The following is a 23,490-nucleotide window of genomic DNA, read 5'->3' as shown; positions in this document are numbered from 1 at the left end:
TCTTGCAGTAGTACATAAGCAGACTTGTCCTCGTACTTCAGATGGCAGGGGTAAAACCAATGGGTGGAAATTGTAGGAAAGGAGGTTTTGACTAAACAGGAGAAACTTCCTAACAGTATGAGGTGTTCAACAGTGGAACAGACTTACTGGATGCCCATCTATGAGGATATTGCAGTTGCATTGAGCAGGGGATTGGACTAGATGATCTCCAGTGTCACTTCCAACTCTTCAATTCTTTCTGTAAAGAGCCTGGGCTCTTTGCCATCCTATTTTCCAACTAACCACAGTGATGTGCAGTGGAAAAAGTTCCACTGGTTTATTTTTTCTGTGGAAATCTTCCCTTTCTAAAAATACTTTTTTCTATAATGTTCATCATTAATAAAACAAATGAATCAAATAACTGTTACTTGTAAAGTTGTAATTAACTTTTTTCCGATGATTGTCCCTAGGAAGTACATAGTGGCATGCTTACATGCAATTTCAGTACCTTCATTTTTTTCTTAAAATTTAAATAACCTATTTTAATAAAAACAATTTCCAAGCTGGGCTTGAAACTGTTTGAATATTGCATTTAAACCATACTAAGAAAGCAATCATATGCATGTTTACTAAAAAGTTGGATTCCTGCATTGAGCAGGGCCTCATAGGTCCTTTCCAACTCTGCTATTCTATGATTCTCAGTAGGTCCTACTATGTTCAGTGGAGCTTACTCCCAGATAAGTGTACTTTATTGATCCCCCCCACATATATATTTCAATTTACATGCTTTTGGCTGTTAGGAAAATGATTAGTATCTATGCAGCATGTATAATTAGCAAGAAATACTTTTTATTGAAGTTTGCTTTCTAAATGGAAGTAAGAGTGCAAAATTGGATTCCAGTTGACCTATAGCAGTGGTTCCCAAACTTTTCCCCCCATGGATCCCTTGAAAATTGCTGAGGGTCTTGGCTGACTACTTAATCATTTTTCTGCCTGTTGTAGCAATTGTAATGTAATGTGCTGTATGATTTTTATTATATTTTTATTGGTTCTTTTATTTGTAACACAATAAAATACAATATAAGAAGTAATACAAATATAATTAAAAATTACTTTGAATATTTAAAATGGATGTGCTGCAGACCACCTGAATGAAGCTTGTGGACCAGTGGTAGTCCATGGACCACAGTTTCAGAACCCCGATCTATGGCTTTTGAAATTTTTTTGGAAACCCCAAATCACTGCCCTACTCCTAGGATTTCAAATATGTTTATGTGTAGCAACGGGAATCTGTACCAAAAAAGACAGTGAGTTTAAGTTGGCAAAGTCAGCTAGCAGCTAATTTTTTTTTTTTGGCTATGTGAACTTCTGCAAGGTGAAGGTAAATGTAAAGTGAGAGAAACTAACAATCAGGATGCGTCTAGGGAAGGGGGTTGAGCCAGAGGCAAAGAGACAAATGAGAGCTGAGAGACAGGTTTCCCTCCCTCACCCACTCACCTGCATCTGCCCGTCTCCCTGTGTTGCTCAAGAGGAAAGTATGTAGAGACAATATGTGAGAAAACGAAAAGGGGATCCCCTTGTTACATTCCTTTTTTCTGTTCAATCCCAAGATATTTAAGAGGAGAGAGGAGAGGTGGGGTAACTGGTGGCAAGGGGAAGCAATAGGTTAAACCCTTTGCTCCCTGTTGAGATGCAGCTATAAAATTGAACCATAGCTTGTCTGAATCTCACAGGTATGATGAATGTGCTTTTACAAGGCACTTGTGCGCTAAAGCTGCAGTGTACTTAAGCAGCACCAATGGCAGTAGTGTCTTAGGCTGCAATCCTAATAAACACTTACCTGGGAGTAAATTCCATTGATTCAAGTGGAGCTTACTTCTTATTAGACAGGTGTTGGATTGCAGCCTTAGACTGGGGTTGGCTCTTGTTGCCAGTGCAGTGACCACAGATTAGAGCAGGGATAGACAAATCCTTACTGTCTGGATACTTTGATGCTGGCATGCCAAAATGTCAGTATTTTATTAGTCCTGTAATTGGATGTCTCCTCAGAATTTCAGATATTTTTAGGGTTGCAGCCCTGAAATGGTTTTAATAGATTTCTCATATTGGTTTTAGTTAACTAATTGATGAATCAATTACATTTGCAGTATTTCTGAAACAAGAAGCATATTGTCTTAATTTTTAAAGGTGCACATGTGTCATTTCAGGCATCATCTTGGAAAATGTATTCCTCCTGTGTGAGAGAAGGAAGAATGCTTAATATGTTGGTTGCCATCTGCAGATTTTCATAAGCACTTGAAATGAAACAGTTAAATCTGCTGTCCAATTTAATTAGAGACATATTTTTGGTTGTTTTTTTTAATCAACCTAACTGATTAATCAGTTTTCAGCCTTTGATTACACAGCACAACAGTCATCCTTTGTGCTGCTATACTGGCCAGGGGCTCATCAACTGGGTTTGTGGTAGAGGAGTTTCTAGCATATCAGACTGCATACACAGATTAAAATTATTTTGTTACATTACTTTGTCTTCTTCGTTTGAGAATTTGATATCTGTAGCCAGATGTGCCAGGATGTACTAAAAAAGCTCGATTCTTCGTGTGATTTGATTTGCAATCTGATCTTTTGTTCCCAAATTGAAACGTGCTTCTGGATGAAATGTTTCTGAAAAATGTTTTGTAAAGGGTGAAATCTACTTGTTGTTTACACTATATAAGGATGGAATTGGGTAGAGATGGTGATACTCATAATAAAGTGTTTTCACTTCTTTACATTAAGGCTATAATCCTATACCCACTTACTGGGGTGTAAGCCCTATTCAGTTCAGTGGGACTTGCTTCTGAGTTATACACAGGATTGCACTTTTTATCATAGCTCAGTAGATATTAGATTGGCCTTTGGCGCACATGAAGCCTGCAGTGCAGTTGGAAAGGTGCAGTTGAGGTAGGGATAATCTAAAAATACAGTGCTGAAATATTATGCATGAATTAGCAAAAGGGGATGAGAAGAATTATGTTTAACAAAAAGCAATTTGTAAAATTGCCATCTTGTATTTCATTGGATCATCTCCTGTTCCTATCTGGGTGGTGATTATACTCTAATTTTATACCCTCTAATTCAGTTTTCAGACTGAAACCTGGACATGAACATCTATAATCCATCCAGGAGGGGGGGTGAGTGAGGTCTGCTCTGCTCACTATCAGCTCTTGCTTTAGAAAAATCCTGGAGACTGAGCCTTCAAGTTAAGGATTTTGAGTGCCCTTGCTCCTGTAAGTGTACGAAGTATACTTAGACAGGTACAGCTGTATAAAAAAGTAAATAAGTGAGAATGATCTGCTTGCATTGCAGGTGCAGTACCTGTGCATGGAGAATCCTAATAGGGCTCAGTTGCTGTTTACTTCCCTCCTGTACATGCCCAAGTCCACATATGTGTGCAGGCAGTATGATGGGATATTTTGGGAAATGACGGGATATTTAGAGAAATGAAATTTGTGCAAGCATCCCATATCTACCTCTCTATCGGATGCAAGTTACTCTTGCTTAGAGCATGAGTAATGTGGAAGGCACAGAGAGCGGGTGCTAGATTGGGATATGGGAGGCCATACTGTGGTATCAAATGGTTCATGGACACTATATTTTAATGGAGTGATATCCAATGATGTCCACCCACTCGCACAATGGAAATCCACTAGCTCAACTGCATTTCTGGTTTTTCTTCTTCCTTCAGCTCCCCACACTCTGAAGGGTCTCCCAAGGTTTTAGAGCAGGTTTGGGGGTCATGTAGGGAGCTGCAGAGGGGAGGAAAGGAAAGAGAAGCTATCTTGTGTGAATAGACACCTGCTCATGCTATGTTGGCTCTCATCCATGGTTATAAAATTAATAGGCATTTTTGTTTAAGAGAAATCTGAAATACATATGAAAACCTTGGTTTAAATTGATTCATTTTAGCAGAGACGACTTGAGCGCCGGTGGCGGAATTCTTGCACTGAAGACGATCGGACACGGGTTAGAGCAGCAATAGCTGCCTACCAGGTGGCAACAAAGGCAGCAAAGAAAAATTTCTTTGCTGCCTCTATTGCGTCGGCAGAGTGTTGTCCAAGTGGTCCGAAGCCTGGTCGGTCCAGTTGCTCAGGAACCCATGGAACATTCTAAAATCTCCTGTGATAGTTTTGCTAAACACTTTGCCGATAAAATCGAACGTCTGAAGAGCACGCTTCCGCTCGCCGTGGAGACAGGAAGTGGGCCAGAGTTGGCCAGTTGCATTCCGGTCTGTTGGGATCGGTTTCAGCCTCTTCTCTCTGAGGAAGTGGACAAGGTGCTCTGTACTGTGAAGCCGACCACCTGTCTGGTTGATCCTTGCCCATCATGGCTCATCATGAGCTGTAAAGAGAGACTGGGCGAAGGGATCAAGGCGGTGGTGAATGCATCCTTGCAAGAGGGTGCAATGCCATCAGCCCTCAAGGAAGCGGTAATAAAGCCCATCTTAAAAAAACCTCCTTGGATCCCCAAGAGTTAAACAACTTTCGCCAAGTCTCTAATTTACCATTCTTGGGCAAGGTGATTGAGAGGGTGGTGGCTGCGCAATTACAGACACACTTGGAGGAAACGGATTATTTAGATCCATACCAATCGGGTTTTAGGACTGGTCATGGTACGGAAACAGCCTTGGTTGCTCTGGTAGATGATGTGCGGAGGGCATTGGATAGGGGTGAATACACCTTCCTTGTCCTCCTGGACCTCTCAGCGGCTTTCGATACCGTTGACCATGGTATCCTTTTAAACCGCCTAGAGGGATTAGGAATAGGAGGCACTGTCTTGCAGTGGTTCCGTTCCTATCTCTCGGATAGGCAGCAATGGGTGGCATTGGGAGATGAGGTTTCAGACCCTTGGCCTCTTCATTGTGGAGTGCCACAGGGTTCTATCCTCTCTCCCATGCTATTCAACATCTATGTGAAACCGCTGGGAGCAATCATCAGGAGTTTTGGGTTGCAGTGCCATCAGTACACAGATGACACTCAGCTCTATCTCTCCTTTAAGTCCTCACCGGAGTTGGCTGTGAATACCATGTCCAAGTGCCTAGAATCCGTAAGTGGATGGATGGGAGAGAATAGGCTGAAGCTGAACCCCGACAAGACTGAGGTGTTACTTGTGGGAGATAAAAGGAAGTTAGGAATTACTGACCTGATGCTTGATGGGGTAAGTTTACCCCTGAAGGACCAGGTCCGCAGTCTTGGGGTCATACTTGATTCCCAGCTGTCCATGAAGGCTCAGATTACAGCAGTGAGCCGGGCAGCTTGGTATCAATTACTTCTGATACGGAGACTGCGTCCCTATCTTCCTGTTCACCTGCTCCCTCAGGTGATACATGCCCTGGTCTCCTCTCGCTTAGACTACTGCAATGCGCTCTACGTGGGGTTACCCTTGAAAACGGTCCGGAAATTACAGCTGGTACAGAACGCGGCGACACGCTTGATTACACATAGCCGTCGCTGGGATCATATCACCCCAGTGTTATTAGATCTTCACTGGTTACCAGTTGTCTACCGAGCCCAATTCAAGGTGTTGGTGTTGACCTTTAAAACCCTATACGGTTTCGGCCCAGTATATCTGAAGGAACGCCTCCAGAATCACCGATTGTGCCTCCTGACGAGATCAGCCTCGCAAGACCTTCTCTCGGTCCCACCGGTGAGAACAGCTAGGCTGGTACGGACCAGAGAGAGGGCATTCTCTGTTGTGGCCCCCATCCTTTGGAACTCTCTCCCTTTCGATCTCAGACATGCTCCCTCCCTGTCCAGCTATCGCCGAGCCTTGAAGACCTGGCTGTTCAGGCAGGCCTACAAGATTGGGACAGATTAATTTATGTTACAACTGAATTAATGAATGGTTTTTTAGCTTATAATTTGATTATGTTGTTCTATATGTATTGTTTTTATTCTTGTTGTTCGTCGCCTAGAGTGTCCCTAACCCGGACAGATAGGCGGCTGAAAAATAAAATTTATTATTATTATTATTAGTAGTAGTAGTAGTATATTTTAATAGACCATATTATCCTGTGGCCTGGGAGTAGTTTTCATCAGTCTTATATCACTGTTCTCAAACATTTCCAAGTATGCATCCCATAGGAGGAATGAAGGACATTTTCAGGTGTATATTCATTTCCCCCCATGATACAGCTGTCTCAGGTTGTACCCTGTGTTCAAACTCAAGTAACCACCCTCACTCCCTTCTCAGATCAGACAGAAATAAAGACATAAAGGAAACAAAAGGCAGTAAAACACACTTTTTATGCAAAATGGGTTTTCAAAATAGAAATGTAGGGTTGTTGTATTCAGCACTGCGCAAGCAGAATTCGACTCACAGTGCAGCCTCTCCCTCCTCTACTCTGTCCATGAGCCCCAAAATTGCTTCAGAGGGTCCTCCAACCCTCAGGAGCAGATTTTAGGGTGTGTGTGGGGTGCAAGGGAGAGGAGGGAGATATTGCACAAGTAGAATGGTAGTGTTGGATACAACCCATAGTATTTAAATTAGAGATTGAATTAAATTAAATTAAATCTTAAATTAAATCAAATCTCGGTGATTTAAATCAGCCTCCCCTGCTTGAAATGGCAAACACATGGGCCCTTTGTTGGGCACAGTCTAGCACTTTGAACAGTACAATCCTATACCTGTCTACACAGAAGTAAGTAAATAGGTTAAATAGGGCTTACTTTCAGATATATTTATTAAATTTCCTCCCCATCCTTTCTCCCAGAGAAGCTCGTAGCAGCAACCAACAAAGTACTGCAACAACTCAATTAAATATAATAAACATATTTAAAACATTTTAAAACATTAATCTAAATACGTTTTATTTGTTGTTGGTTTTGGTTATTTGTCTCCAAGCACAAGATGCCGTTAGGTCTAGGAGACTTGTAATGTTGAATGCTCTGTTTTAATTTTAAGGTACAAATGTTTAAAATATATTAATCAATGTCAGTAACAAAATTCCATTTTGGAACAGCAACTGAATAAATACAAAATTGTTATTCAGAATATTAAAGCCATTGGCTGAGAAAGGTAATTTTCAAAAACTGTTACTACTCCAGCTAGAACTAATTAAAATACTAAAAAAATATTTGGCGAGAGGAGGAAAGACCAGGGGGGCACGCTGAGAAGGGCCTCCATAGATGACCTTAAGGTCGAGGTAGGCTTCTATGGGAAGAGGTGTTCCTGTGGGCACTGAAGTCCCAAGCTATGTAAGGTTTCTTAGATAAAACCAGTACCTTGAATTGGGCCTGAAAACTTGTTGGCAACCAATGCAAGGAAGGACTGGCTTAATATGTTCTGAATACCTGGTCCCTATTAGCAACCTTGCTGCCAAATTCTGTAGCAGCTAGAGTTTCCAGCTCCACATGTTATGCATTGCAGAAATTCAAGGGCATAATCACTGGTGTTAGATTATCCACATGCAGATAGGGCCAGGGTGGAACTACCAACCTAAGCGGCTAAAAATAATCCATGCTCTGGAGGCCTCCTGTGTTTCCAGATGGTAGTAGTTAGATCCAGGAGTACTCCTAGGTAAGAGAGTATAGGATTGCAGCCTAAGTCGTGCTGAAATTAGCAGAACGAAAGAAGCTTGACTTTGGGCAGATTGTATCCTGTTTTATTAGTGGTTGTACTAGAGAAGCTTACTGCTTGTTTAATACACTTTATTACTATGCTGAAGAGCTCTTGTGCTGTTCTGTAAAGCAGTGTGGTTCAAATAGCTAAATATGTTGGCATTGACCTGTGTTACAGAAGTAACAAAAGGCATTCTCATTTTTTCATGAAGCGTTTAATCCATATTTGCTTACTGCTGCTATGGAGAAGACAAGTGTATCAGCAGAGAAGCCTCCTTAGGTTGCATATTGTTATATTTATAGCACAATAGATCCCTGACATGGTTGAAGTCTGAGTGCTTTCCATGCATCTCTGCCAATGCATCTGTTTTCTCTTAATTTATTTGCAAAGATGCCAGAATGAGTGCATAGAGACTACTTTGCCTAATAAAGAGGAGACATGAAAATACTTAAAAGTATGCTGCACTGTTGCTTTCTTGTAGTGGTGAAGTACACTGAGACAACACTGTAGTTGAGGTTATATATTACTTTATGCTTTGGTAAAATCCAAAAGTGGATTAGGATGTCAAATAATTTTGATGTTAGTCTTCTGATAATGAATTCTTCATATTGGATTCAGTACTGCAGGCACCATCTCTAAGTTGGCCATTGAATATGTTCCTTTTAAAACAATAGGCTGCTTTTCTAAGCATAAACTGAGATAAATGATCATCATTTAGCCCTCCCTTCTAACTGGTGTCTATCTGCAACCTAAGTGCCCGTCAGCTTTGAAGTGTTTTTGAGCGTGAATCCCTATTGATAGTATTTTGGTGAATATCTTGCTATAATTTATCCCTTGACAAAAAGAAGCTTTTTTTTCATGAGTATCAGTTTAATAGATCCTCGGTATTCATTGCTTACTCCTAGGATATTTACTGGGAGGTAATAAGTGTATAGTGTATAGCTCATTTACCCTATAAAGATGCTTGCTCATCAGAGTGTTACCAGAGCAGGGTCTTTTCTCTTACTTATCACAGTATGAATCACTCTAGACGGAGGAAGTCATGCATGGAATAGTAAATTATACTTGTAAGATACAGTTCTGCAGCATTGAAAGAAACTTTGTATTTGCCTCAATATTACTATGGAGGGAGACACTGGCTGTAACCATATTTTAGCATGATGTGCTAACTTAAGATTCAAGAGCTGGAATGAGAAGGTCTTTGCCAGTGTTTACTTTAAGGCTTCCCCTACTCAGTTTGTCCTTACAAGCAAATTGAGAACCGCTGTTTATTACAAAATGTTCAGTTTCAAAACAAGCTGACTTCAAACCATGTGTTATGAACTTGACTTGTTAAGCTAGTTTGTGATCAACCATGGTCCCTAGTTCACACACAGTGACAAACCAAGATTAGGGGAAACTGAAAGTAAACACTGGAGAAGAACTCCCAGCGGTGTGGAAGACAAAGCTTTCCTTAGGTTCATTCCTGCTCATGCATGCAGCACTAAATCATGGTTTAATGTTACATGTGAACCCAGTCAGTGTGCAGCAAACCTAAATGGCTCCCCACTACACTTTGTTTTGAGACACGCTGACCATGCCATAAGAGTCCATGCTCTCTTCCCCTCTCTTGTACTATCAGTTCCCCCTCTCCTATATTCATGGTAACTATAATTTACTGTTATGTCTAAATGAGCCAAACTATGGTCACTGTAAGGCCTCCAAACCAAAATTGGGATCCGTTGAACTGAGGTTTCAATTCTGGTTTGGAGGCAAAGTGTTCAGATATAGCATCATGCTGTAGTTGACTTGAACCTGGAAGGGAGAAAGTACAAGTGCCCAAACCTGAGGCACAACCCCGATAGCCAAACCATTTGACATCTGAACCAGATATCTGTGCAGAGCTTAACAATGGAGTTTGCTGTGGCTCTGATAATGCTTAACAGACTGATGGACTATAAACAGCACTATGGAAGTGGAAATGATTGTGTAATTGCAGCACAATTCTGGGTATCCAGTTATCATTTTCACTTTTGCTTATTTGCATTGGCTGTGTATAATTTTTATAGATAAAGTATAACTAATAAGTCTTTTTTCTTGTATGCATATTAGTTATTCCCCAGTAATTGGTAGGATGTGTAACAAAGAAGACAGCTTCCTCTCCAGAAAGCAAAGCAGAGGAAAACTGTTGAATATCTGTGACTTCAGTTGCCATTGTTCAGCTTAAGCAGAAAAGTAACATGGTGTAGGGAGTATTGCAGATAATGCAGTATATGAATTGAACTATCACATGTTGTAGATTGTAGCGGATCAGTCCTAAGCAAGTTCCATTAGTACTTCTGAGTAAATATATTTAGCTTCGTGCTGTAAGATTATTCTGAAATTAAAATGCTTTGGTCGTGAAAGCAAGTATATGTTTTATATAGATATAGATAAATAACTTTCTAAAAGTTGACTTCTGTGATTTTTAAAAAAAACTTAGAAATTACTGATATTTCCCACTTTCAGCAGAATAACTCTATGAGCCAGTGCTGATATGCCATTTTAAGAGGTTAAATTACTTTCTAGATGTTGCTGTGAAGGAGAAGGGAAGGGAAAAGATCAAGTTACTCATTCTTCATTCCAGAGGCTACCACTACACTGTAAGGCTGGAGACACGCTGGCTAGAATACACAGTTGCCAATCCTCTTTAGCCCAGCCCTGCCCCCACTCAGGAAAGACCAAAAGAGATTTTCTTTAAAGGGGGCCTGGAAAGGGAAAAAAGTTTTTCTTCTCTCCAGGAATTGTTAAGAGCAGTCGCCATATCATCTACTGTGCCAGTCATATAATCACTGTTGTCACATTTTCTAGTTATTCCTTCCTTGGATTTTAGTTTTGTACATGCCTGAAAGTTTTGGCTTTTATATACTGGGTGAACACAAACTAACCTACAATTATTGGGCTGAAAACTGCAGGTGAGAGGTGATAATTTATTCTGTTATTTCTGTGTTATAGCAGGAATAGAGGAAATTGCTTGTCTGTTCGCTTTCACAAGGATGCATGTACTCTTACATAAAGAAATGCACCACTAGAAATAGGTACACTTTATCTTGTTCACACTGACATGTATTTTATCTTTACATGCAAAAAGCACTTCATCATGGTTGTGATTAAACAAAGCCGAGAAAGCTTGTGCTCCCTCTTTCTCTCCATTGGCTCCTTTTCATTCCACTCAGGCCAGTACTCCTGTCTTGGCTGTGTCCTGTAAAAACATACCTCTGAATTGTGGAAATGAAGCTGTAGGATGCCCAGTTAATAGGGGTGTGCAAGATGGCAGCTTAATGTGGTCTACGTGCATGATATTACTTTCCCCTTCTTTTCAGTCTTGATTTATTATTCACTTCGTAGGCTTTTCAATTAAAGTTTGAAATAATTTTTAAAGTAAAACTCTTGCCTCTGTGTATGTGTTTATAGAATATATATAAAATCTAGAGAAAGGAGGAAGTGCCTCATTGAACTCAAGTGTAAAAACTGGTTGTTTCACTGAACTGGAACTTAACTTTGGCCTAAAACCTATCTTAAATTTGAACCAGAAGTGGACTCCTAAACGCACAAAGCTGTAACTGGTTCAAAACGGTCCTTTAATCAGGAACTCAAGAGGATCCTTTGAGGGTGGTGAGAGGACCTCTCTTTCCAACCCTGGAGATAGGCAAAAGAGATTAGTTGTCCCGATGGGGGCAGTATCAGGAGAACTACCAGTTGCAATTTCCTGCACTTACTTGCAATCCCAAGTATAAAGCCTTGCTTTAACTTACCCCCATCTAACTAAATGTGGTCTATTTTGGAATGTCTAAAGCAGGGGTGGTGAACCTAAAAGAGCCCCTTTCCCAGTCAGCCATCTTGGACCCTAGGATTGGTAGGTGAGGACTTGGTGGTGCTGCCACTGGGGACTGTCTGGTTGGCACTGATCCATGACAGGGCCTTTTCAGTGGCAGTTTCCTGTTTGTGGACTGCTCTTCCCAGTGATGTCTGTCTGTCTCCCTTATTATTGACTTTTAGGAAGTTAAAAATACTCCTGTTTACCCAGACATTTGGTGGCTGAAAGATACTGTTTGTGGCTACCCTGAAATCACTGGTTGAGAGAATGCTCTTAGGGTTAGAGATGATTGCTTTTTATTGAGGGTTGTTTTTTATTGATATGTTTGCCACCTCAGGAGAAACGGGAGGATCTTGTGTTCCCCCTCCCCCAACAGACCACTTTGAAAGGTGAGCCACCCTTCTGCCAATCCCCTGACATCATGACGTCAGGTGACCCATTTTTCTTTTGTAGCAGAATTTGAGTTCATAAATATCAATGAAGGGATGCCAATTGCAAATTCTAAATTAGGCAAGCTGGCCAGCTTCAAAGTGTGTAGGTTTGTTTAATAAATACATGTAAATTAAACATATTAAATAAGATCACTCTCTAGGGCAGGGCTGGGGAACCTGTGGCCCTTCAGATGCTACTGAACTATTTTATTATTATAATTCTTTTATTAGATTTCTTGCCAACACTTCACCACACAGTCTCAGGGTGGCTTACAACAATAAAATACACAATTATAAAACAAAATAAAAAGTTACAACCATAAAACAAGTGTAAAAACAATTTAAAAGAGTTCCATATATAAAAATGATACAAACATTTAAAAACAAAAATAGTTCCAATACAGGTACAGACTGGGATAAAGACTCCCACTTACAGTAGGTCTTCAGATGTTGAAAAGACAACAGAGATAATGCCTCTCTAATGTAATGGAGGGAAATTCCAACGGCTACAGTTCCCATCATCCTGTACCATTGGTCATACTAGTTTGGGTTGATGGAAGTTGGATTTCAACAGCAAGTAGAGAGTTTATAAGTTCCTCATCCCTGCTCTAGGGAATCAGATTTTTTTCCAATGCAAATTACCTTAATTTGCATTGGAATATTTTCTAGAAATTGAGTTTTAGACCATTCGGAAGCTCACTGTGAATTGTTTGCAAGGCACTTCAAGGATAAAGTTGCTCATCTCTATAGCAATCTTGATGCCCCATCCACATCTACTATAGTTTCCAGTGAGGTATCCAGTGCAATGTCTGCTGCAACTTTTGGGGATCATCTTCAATTGATGTGGCATGATGACATGGACAAGGTGCATGTGATAATGCAGCCAGCAACGTATCCTCTTGACCCTCACTCTTCTTGGCTTATTAAAGCTTGCCTAGGGGGTATGACTGAGTGGATCCAGAGTGTGGTTAATGTGTCTTTGCAGGATGGAGTGGTCCACCACTCTGAAAGAGGTGATGATCCAACCACTCCTGAAAAAGCCCACCCTGGACCCATTGGTTTGTGACAACTACCGTCTGGTTGCAAATTCCCCCTTTTTATGGAAGGTGCACTAGAGGGTTGTGGTGCAGCAATTGCAAGTACGCTTGGATGAAACAGATTATCTTGACACATTCCAGTCTGGGTTCAGGCCTGGTTATGGGACTGAATCGGCCTTGGTCACCCTGATGGATGACCTTTATCAGGACAAGGATAGGGGGAGTGCAATCCTGTTATTCTTTCTTGTTCTCTTAGCAGCTTTCGAAATCATTGACCAAGGTATCTTTCTAAGCCGACTTGATGAGATTGGTATCTGAGGCACTGGTTTACCGTGGTTCTGATCCTGTCTTCAGGGTTGGTTTCAGAGAATACCATTGGGTGATTGTCTTTCACCCCCCTGGCAGTTGTGCTCTGGAGTGCCGCAGGGTATCATCTTGTCCCCCATGCTGTTTAACATCTATATGACGCCCTTGGGAGAGGTCATCAGGAATTTTGAGGTGAGGTGTCAACAGTACACTGATGATATACCCAGCTTTATTCTCTGTAACATCTGAATCGGAAGAGGCCATGCAAGCCCTGGACCGGTGCCTGGACTTGGTGGTGGGCTGGATGAGGGCTGATAAACTGAGTCTGAATCCTAGCAAGACGGAGGCACTGTGGGTAGGTGGGTCCTGACTCCAGATAATTGGTCAATTGCCTTCTTTGGATAGTTTATGCTTTGGATGGACTCTGAAAGAGCAGGTTCATAGTCTGGGGGAGCTCTTGGATTCTTCTTTGTCACTAGAAGTCCAGGTAACCTCGGTGGCTTGGAGTGCCTTTTACCAGCTTTAGCTGGTAAGACAGCTGTGGCCGTTTCTGGACCAGAATAGTGTGACCACTGGTGTCTGTGCACTGGTAAACTCCAGGTTAGATTACTGTAGTGCACTTTAGGTGGGGCTGCCCTTGAGGTTGGTCTGGAATTTGCAGTTGGTGCAAAATGCAGTGGTGTGACTGTACACTGGGGCAGGATATTGCCAGCGTGTTACCCCACTACTGAAAATATCGTACTTGTTGTCCATTAGCTACCGGTACTAATTACCTACACATTAGCAACTGCTGGTTTCGGTGTATAAAGCCTTATACAACTTTGGACCAGGATATATGAAAGACTGAAAGACTATCTTACTCCATATATACCCTGTCTGTCACTGTGGTCCGCAGGTGAGGGACTCTTCCAGATACCATCTTATCAGGAGGTCTGTTCTGCACAACATAGAAACTGAACTAATTACTGAATTAGTTTTTCAGGTTAGTGTCTGAAGTAGGACCAAACTGGAGAGTTTAAAAAATGGAATCAAATTTAAATTTTTAATAGATGGTGTGTGGGTGTCTGTTAGTGTTATAAAATATAACCACATTGCCAAATGCTGTGTGGATGTCATGTTGACATTTACAAGGGTCACACAGTTTTTGAAGTATATTCAGATAACTTAAAAGCTTACTGAGTGGGGAAACAGGCATGGTGACCAGATTAAGATTTATTGTTGCTACTTTCCCACAGCTGCTCAGAAATGTTGGTAAGGAAAAAGTTGGCAATGTTGGATTTAATTATATATCCAGGTAAGCTTTTATGCTGCTGCCATATGGCTCTTGGTTGTCTGAATCCACTCTGAACGACCAAAGTTTCCCATTATGCCAATAATTGTCACGGCTGGTTTCTTTTTCTTTTTTTCCAGACATGAGTATGAGATTGAGGATTAATCTGTATGGGGCGAATTGAAAAAGCAAGGGTAGGCAAGGTGGATGAGTCTTCTCAGTTGGTACAAGCTAATGATGGGAAAGGTGTCAGTCATACACATGAAATATGGAAGCAAACATAGGCCACAGATTTTGGTTAAATAAATTTAAACCAGTTTTATTGGGGTGAGGAAAAATCCTGTTTGAATTACTTGTACAATGCTCTAGTTGCCTTCAGTCCTGGGAACACTTAAGTTGATACATACTTTTATCTATACAATTAGTTACATAAAAATCAGAGGTTGTCTGTGTTAGTAGGAAATATGTCCAGCTTAAGGGAACACCTCTAATAATTTTTCTTCACTTTTTCCATTTATACTAGGTTGATAATTCTTGTGTCGTTAACACTGATCCACCTGGCTCTTCTTATGTTCTCATGTTCACTTGCCTTTAAAATAAATAAAATGTTTTGCATTGCTTTGTAATATATTGCATTCCACAAAGATACATGCACATCTTGATGTAGTCTTAGTTTGTTGACATGCCTACATATTATTTTAATTAACTATGCAGACATGCATGGGCATCTTTAGTGTACTTCACTACAAAATAAGGACTTTCTGTTTTCAGCTTGCACAATTAGTTTAGTAGTGTGCATGAACAGAGGAATGAAGAAGGCTGTTAGGTTTTAGCAAGGGATTGTCACAGGCTGCTGTAACCACTTCTGTTCATACAGTAATTTTAGTCTTTTTAAGCCGTCATCTGCAGTATTTTTGTGAAGTAGCCTTATGATAGGTCTCCAGGATGTGACCTCTCTCATCCCCATTTGTGGGAGAGTGTATCTACAGTGCTTTGCAAAAGTGATCAGACCCCTGACCAATGCTGTCATATTACTGAATTACAAATGGTACATTGTAATTTCGTTCTGTATGATATTTTATTTTGAAACACTAAAACTCAGAATCAATTATTGTAAGGTGACATTGGTTTTATGTTAAGAAATGTTTGTAAGAAACATAGAAAACTGAAACATGTTCTTGCGTAACTCTTCAGTCCCTGTGCTGTGGAAGCTCCCAGTTTACACAGATGAAAGAAATTGCCCTATCGAGGACAGAATTACCTTGCCATTGGCCTCCACCTGTGAACCATTAAAGTTGCTGTCACATTGTCAGGATAAAACCCCCACTGTTGAAGGGTCATTGGTCAGGCTGTGGATCTGAAAGAAAATGAAGACTAAAGAGCATTCCACAGATAATGTAATACAAATGCTTAGATTAGGAAAAGGGTACAAAATAATATCCAAGTGTTTGGATATCCCAGTGAGCACAGTTGGATCAATAATCAGGAAGTGGAAGCTGCATCACATCACCTAGGCACTGCCAAGGAAAGGCCATCCCTCAAAATTTAGCACTTGAACAAAGAGACTTGTGAGAGAAGCCATTGAGAGGCCAACAATCACTTTGAAGGAGCTACAGATTTCAGTGGCTGGGAGTGGAGTAATGGTGCACCAGTCAACCATATCAAGAGCTCTGGATAATACCGGCCTGTATGGAAGGGTGGCAAGAAAGAAGCCGTTATTAAAAACGTACCCTCTGAAAGCACGTCTGGAGTTTGTGAGAAAGCATGAGAGTGGCCCAGCTGCAATGTGGGAAAAGGTTTTGTGGTCAGATGAGACCAAGATAGAGTTTTTTGGCCAAACCTCAAAGCGCTATGTGCGGCACAAACCTAGCACTGCCCATTCCTCAAGACACACCATCCCTACAGTGAAGTGTGGTGGTGGCAGCATCATGCTGTGGGGCTGGTTCTCATCAGCAGGGACTGGGCATCTTGTTAAAATTGAAGGAAGAATGGATGGAGCAAAATACAGGGGAATACTGCCAGAGAATCAGTCCACTAAGAAGCTGAGGCTTGGAAGGAAATTCATTTTTCAGCAGGACGATGATTCCAAGCACAAGGCCAAAGCAACATTAGAGTGGCTCAAGAACAAAAAGGTAAATGTCCTACAGTGGCCAGTCAAAGTCCTGATCTCAATCCCATTGAGAATCTATTGCCCTCTTTGAAAATCATGGTCCACAAGCAATGTCCAACCAACCTGAACGACCGGGAGCAAATTTGCCAAGAAGAATGGGCCCAAATCCCTCCAACATTGTGCAAAGGTGGTACATACCTACCCCCAAAGACTTAACGCTGTTATTGCAGCGAAAGGTGGCTCTACAAATATTAATGTTTGGGGTTGAAGACATATGCAAGCAACATGTTTGTTTTTTATGTTTCTTACAAACATTTCTGAACATAAAACTAATCTCACCTTACAATAATTGATTTTGAGTTTCAGTGATTCAAAATAAAATATCACAGAACGAAATAACAATGTACCATTTGTAATTTAGTAATATGAGAGCATTGGTCAAGGGGTCTGATTACTTTTGCAAGGCACTGTATATACGCCACTCAATACAGACATTATGTTTGAAAATTCAGAGACTGTGTGGAAAAATTACAGAAGTGCCGAAAATTGCACTTAAGTTTAAAAAATAACCTCTGAAACTACCCTCAGAACATTTAATTCATTGAATTACACAAGAAAAAATGGTGGGGGTGGGAAGTGTCTTGCCTTAATTTGGGAGAAGATGATTGCAGGCAGCTTTGTTCAGTGTGTAGTAGTCCAGCCTCCAGTTTTTATCCCACAACTGCTTCACATTTGATAAACTTCCTTTCCCTAACTTGTATTTTCCTAATCATACTCTATTGGCACCTGCTTCTTATATGAAGCTAACTCTAGCAGTTGTGTCTCTTGCTAGGATCAGTTTTAAGTCATTGGAATTCCTAGCCAAACATATTTATCTTTGCCTCACTCTTTATGTGGGGGAGGGAGAGCTAGGGGTTGTGTGATTCAGGCATGTAAAACAGATCGATCATTTTTAGTAGATTTTAAAAACCTGGGACGTTTATTTATTTATTTATTTATATATTTTATTTAATTTATATACCGCCCGAAGCCCGAAGGCTCTCTGGGCGGTGTACAAAAAGATAAAAACAAGCAATGTATAAATACAATAAATACAATAAATCAAAAAACAAAACAAAGAAATAATAAAGAAACCAAACAACATCCAGAATACAAAATAATAATGAAAATGCTATTAAAACACCCTTTAAAATGCCTGGGAGTATAAAAAGGTTTTCACCTGGCGCCGAAAAGATAGTAGCGTCGGCGCCAGGTGCACCTCATCGGAAAGCTGTTCCACAGTTCGGGGGCCACCACAGAAAAGGCCCTGGTTCTAGTCACCACCCTCCGAGCTTCTCGATGGGATGGCACCCGGAGGAGGGCCTTAGATGTTGAGCGCAGTGTCCGGGTAGGTTCATATTGGGAGAGGCGTTCCACCAGGTATTGCGGTCCCATGCCGTGTAGGGCTTTATAGGTCAAAACCAGCACTTTGAATCTAGCCCGGATAGGAAATAGGAAATAGGAAGCCAGTGCAGACGGGCCAGAACAGGTGTTATATGAGCGGACCTTCTGGTCCGCGTCAGCAGTCTGGCCGCTGCATTCTGGACTAGCTGTAGTTTCCGAACAGTCTTCAAGGGCAGCCCAACGTAGAGCGCATTGCACTAGTCCAGTCTAGAAGTTACCAGAGCATGAACAACTGAGGCGAGGTCGTCACTGTCCAGATAGGGACGTAGCTGGGCTACCAAGCGAAGATGGTAAAAAGCATTCCGTGCCACCGAGGCCACCTGGGCCTCAAGTGACAAGGAAGGATCAAAAAGAACTCCCAAGCTACGAACCTGTTCCTTCAAGGGGAGTGTAACCCCATCAAGAACAGGATGAACATCCTCCATCTGGGCAGAGAAGGCACTCACCAACAGCGTCTCGGTCTTGTCTGGATTGAGCTTCAGTCTGTTAGCTCCTATCCAGTCCATTATCGCGGCCAGGCAATGGTTTAGCACGTTAACAGCCTCACCTGAAGAGGATGAAAAGGAGAAATAGAGCTGCGTGTCATCAGCGTACTGATGACAACGCACCCCAAAACTCCTGATGACCGCACCCAGCGGCTTCATGTAGATGTTGAAAAGCATGGGGGACAGTACCGATCCCTGCGGGACTCCAGGGCATCGAGCAATGTTCCCCAAGCACTACCTTCTGGTGGCGACCCACCAAGTAGGAGCAGAGCCACTGCCAAGCAGTACCCCAACCCCCAACTCCGTGAGTCTTCCCAGAAGGATACCATGGTCGATGGTATCAAAAGCAGCTGAGAGATCAAGGAGAATCAACAGAGTCACACTCCCCCTGTCCCTCTCCCGACAAAGGTCATCATACAGGGCGACCAAGGCTGTGTCGGTGCCAAAACCGGGCCTAAAACCGGATTGAAATGGATCAAGATAATCAGTGTCATCCAAGAGCCCCTGGAGCTGGCCGGCAACCACCTGTTCCAGCACCTTGCCCAGGAACGGAACATTTGCCACAGGGTCTATAATTGTTCAGGTTATTTGGGTCCAAAGAGGGTTTCTTCAGGAGCGGTCTCACAACTGCCTCTTTTAGGCAGTCAGGGACCACTCCCTCTCTCAAAGAGGCGTTTATTATCTCCTTGGCCCAGCCAGCGGTTCCGGTCCTGCCAGCTTTGACCAGCCAAGAGGGGCAAGGGTCCAGCACAGATGTGGTCGCCCGCACCAGTCCAAGGATCTTGTCAACATCCTCAAGCTGTACAGACTGAAACTCATCCAATAAACAAGGACAGGACCGTGTTCTGGATGCTTCATTAGATCCCACTGCCATAATATTGGAGTCTAAGTCCCGGCGAATGCATGCGATCTTATCCTGGAAGTGCCTCGCGAACTCATCACAGCGGGCTACAGAAGAATCTATGATGTCCTGAGGGCCAGAATGTAAAAGCCCTCGTACGATTTTAAAAAGCTCCGCCGGGCGGGAGAGAGATGCCTTAATTGTGGCAGCAAAATATCTCTTTTTTGCTGCCCTCACCGCTACTATATACTGCTTAGACGAGGCACTCACCAAGGCATAATTGCATTCGTCAGGAGTTCGCCTCCATCTGCACTCAAGCCTCCTCCTCTCTTGCTTCATCACTCTCAGCTCCACGGTATACCATGGAGCTATATGAGCTCTACATAGGAGTGGGCGCATGGGAGCGATCGTGTCAACCGCCCTGGTCATCTCCGTATTCCACAATCCAACCAGGGCTTCGACAGGAGCGCCAGTCTTCTCAGTCGGAAAATCCCCCAGAGCCCTTTGGAAACCCTCAGGATCCATTAGTCTCCGGGGGCGGACCAATTTAATAGGTCCCCCACCCTTTCAGAGGGAAAGGGTCGCTGTGAGCCTAAACTTCAGCAAGCGGTGATCTGTCCATGACAATGGGGTAGATGAAAAAACCCCAACCACCAGATCACCATCTCCATGTCCAGTGGCGAAGATCAAATCAAGAGTATGTCCCGACACATGCGTTGGGCCAGTAACAACCTGAGACAGCCCCATGGTTGTCATGGAGGCCATGAAGTCCTGAGCCGCCCCAGATAAAGCAGTCTCAGCATGGATTTTTTAAAGAAGATACTAATATTTTGGATTGATGTTAAAATATTTTTGTATTTTGGAGGAAGGAATTGATGAACTAAACTTGTTCATTAATAAACTGAGTGCCATAGTGTTATGGGAGACACTTCCACATCTTGAATGCTGTTACGCATCAAGTGGAAGCAACTTCAGTTTACTGAAGGAAGTGTGTGCTTTATATGCCTTCTGAACTAATAAGGAGACCTTTAAAAGAGTCACCCTTACTGCTCATGCAAATCATATGCAGTTGTCTCTATCTCCCTTCCTAAAAATCCATAGAGAAGCACTTTTGAAACAGCTCTGCCGACAAGCCTGTATATTCTTCTTGCAGATGATGATCCAGGCCAGAAATTTTACATACAGTAGGGCCCCACTTCCCGGCACTTCTCTTCCCGGCGTTCCGCTAATGCGGCTGCTTTCACTCCCCGTTTTAAAGCCGATTTTGCGCTTTTGTGGCATTTTGCGGCATTTTCATGCAATGCACCCCATTATACTCAATGGGGTTCCGCTTTACGGCGGGGGTCCGGAATGGAACCTGCTGTATAAGCGGGGCACGCCTGTATAAGGTATGATAGAGTGCATTTGGTAAAAGATGGGTCTCTTTGATGTGTGTAGATCTCTGTTGTTTGGGGAGGGCATACCCACACATTTCACCATAAAACTTCTCAAGATTCCACTGGTACCAAACCTTGGGCTATTTTGTCGGTGTTACTTTAGGACACATTGTAGCTGTTGGAAGTTTAATAAGGTGCATAGGACATGTAGATTTGTCAGAAAAGTGATATATTTATTGTGTTGGCATCAGACCAGCAAGAAGCATGTCTCTATTTTCAGTGGTTTGTTGGAGTTCCAATAGAAATTAACAAGATTAATGAGATTTCAGAGAAGGGAGCAGGAGAACCTGTTTGTGTTTTGGCTTTACAACTATATTGTATAGTGTCTGGAAAAAATAAAGATTTTTGAAATCTAACCTAGAGTAACTTTTCTGTTTTTGACAGTGAGATTTAGTATTAGCATAGCTATTAAGTGAAGACTGCTGTCTTTAAGAACGGATGTTATCTGATATTTGTGTTAGATTCAGGTTGCTCTGTTTTACACATTTTTTTTTTGATGGGTAAGTGCTTGATTGTCTGCTCATGCCAAAGACAGAGCAGAATTGCACATCTTAACCTATAAAACTTGATTGAGTCGTTATGTTGCTACACTCAGCTTAACCAGAATGTTATGGACCATGTGGAGTGTCTCTTTAGCAGGGCTGGCACCAAAGGGCGGCCAGGTTGGGCCCTGGCCAAGGGCCCCTGATTGGAGTGGGAAAGTAGTGCTCCCCTTCCACAATACACGGCAGGGTCCCTGCCATGGATCGCAGGGAGGGAGCTTCCAACCAACCTGCCCATTTTCTCACTCCACCTACCTCTCTTCTGTCTTTATTTGTCAGGGCTGTGGAGTCGGTACGCCAAACCTTCGACTCCGACTCCTCTATTTTTCTACTGTCCGACTCCAACTCCACCCACAGCATTTGTCGTCTTCTGGGTCCTGTGTCATACACTGACACACAAGATGTTTTCCATCCTGAGTTATGGTGAAATGCTCAAATACAGCTGACTTCATGGGAAGCTTCTTTGACATTGTGAATTTATATTTTAAAAAATTTGTCAATCAAAATTTATTTTGAAGTCAGAGTTGGTACATTTCTTCCGACTCCACACAAAATTGCTTCCAACTCCACGACTCTGACTCCACAGCCTTGTTATTTATTATCTGATTTATACCCCGCCTTTCCCCCCATCAGGAGCCCAGGGCAGCGGAGGCTTCTTCAAGGGGCTGATGCCCCTACCACCATCTTGGTTGATGGCAGGCATGTGTGCGCATGTAGCGTACCATGCATGCGTTCCATCAATCAAGATGGTGGTGGGTCATTAGCCCCTTAGAGAAGCCACCACTGCCATCTTGGTTGATGGCAGTCCTGCATGCGCAGCAGCAAAGACAGGAGAGAGGTAGGTGGAACAGGCAGGAGCCATGCTCAGTGGGCAGGCTGGTGCCCAAGGGCCCAGTCATGTTTGGCGCCAGCCCTGCTCTTTAGGATAAAGCTCTGGGATCTGTGGCCTTCCAGATCTGTATGAACTACAGCTTCCATCACCACTGACCATTGGCCGTGCTAGCTAGGGCTGTCGAGAGTTGGAGTCTTAACAGCGTCTGAAAAACCACCGGTGCCTCACCCTCACTTTAGGCTTTTAAACTCTGCATGTTGATACTAAGTAGCTGGGCAAAAATCAGAATTAAAAATCCCAAAATAGAGATGGGGTATCTGTGACCTTCCAGATATTGTTGTACCCCAACTTGTGTCAGCTACAGCAAGCATGGCCAATGATCAGGGATGGAGAGAGTTGTAGTCCAATAGCATGAGGAGGAGAGCAGATACCAATCCTTGTTTTAGGATTTTGGGACTGGGATTAGAATATGCTTCTGTATTTTATTGTTGGATTTTATTAGGAATTATGTATCAATTTATTGTATGTTTTTTAAGATGTTTTTATTAACTTATTGACCATTTGAATTTATTTCTTACAGTGAATTGTGCAACTTTTTCTGTTCATGTTGTGAGCTGCCTTGTGCATAAATTGAACTCTTTAGGTTTGCTCAGCTACTTCATATCAACGTACATATGCAACAGTATCATTTTTTATGTTCATAGTGTTTTGGTAGCATGATCATGCATATGAAGCGTAATCATCCAACCTTTCTGGCAGCTGATGGGGCATGCAGCAAGCCACATTACATACCCACTGGAGGGCTAAGAGCAACCCTTGTCAGAAACAATGTGTTCTAACAGGCGTTTCACTTGATGGCATAACAGAAGGTGGGGTGGGCATCTTTAGCGTTTTTAACCTTAGCAAGACTTTGATCCCCAGATTCTGTGTTAGCCTTTGTCTCTGTATATGGATGTTTTCTCAACCCTCTTCTGCCTTCTCTAGCATTGAGTATGTTTTCTTCTTCTTCAAGCAAAAGGAACCTGTTTTTATACTGACCTCTAGATCTTAATGGATTGTTAATCCTGAAATAAACGTATTCACTCTGCTGAACATTGAGTGTCATGTTGGTTGTTGTACAGTTGTCTCAATCTTGTGAAGACTTAGCCACTCTTAATGGAAATATGTCGTAAGAGTTACATACCCTTTCACAAACATATTAAAGCATGTACATGAACAGTCTTAAGATATTTATTTGAGGTCTGAACCAAACAACAAGGGTTGGAAAGACAAAGGAGTATCCTACCATTCTACCCCTGTGTATTTCAGACTATATAGCTCTCACTTGCACAGATGGCGAGGGAG

General features: G+C 42.2%; 1 protein-coding gene across 2 annotated transcripts in view; it reads left to right on the top strand.

The window, feature by feature from the left end:
- Nucleotides 1-23,490, top strand: part of BMPR1A (bone morphogenetic protein receptor type 1A) — a 102,127-nt gene that overhangs the window by 18,869 nt on the left and 59,768 nt on the right. The window lies entirely within an intron of this gene.

Source organism: Rhineura floridana, chromosome 7 (genome assembly GCF_030035675.1).
Source record: "Rhineura floridana isolate rRhiFlo1 chromosome 7, rRhiFlo1.hap2, whole genome shotgun sequence".
Taxonomy (NCBI): domain Eukaryota; kingdom Metazoa; phylum Chordata; class Lepidosauria; order Squamata; family Rhineuridae; genus Rhineura; species Rhineura floridana.
Note: the sequence above shows the minus strand (reverse complement) of the source record. Positions and strands in the feature narration are given on the sequence as shown.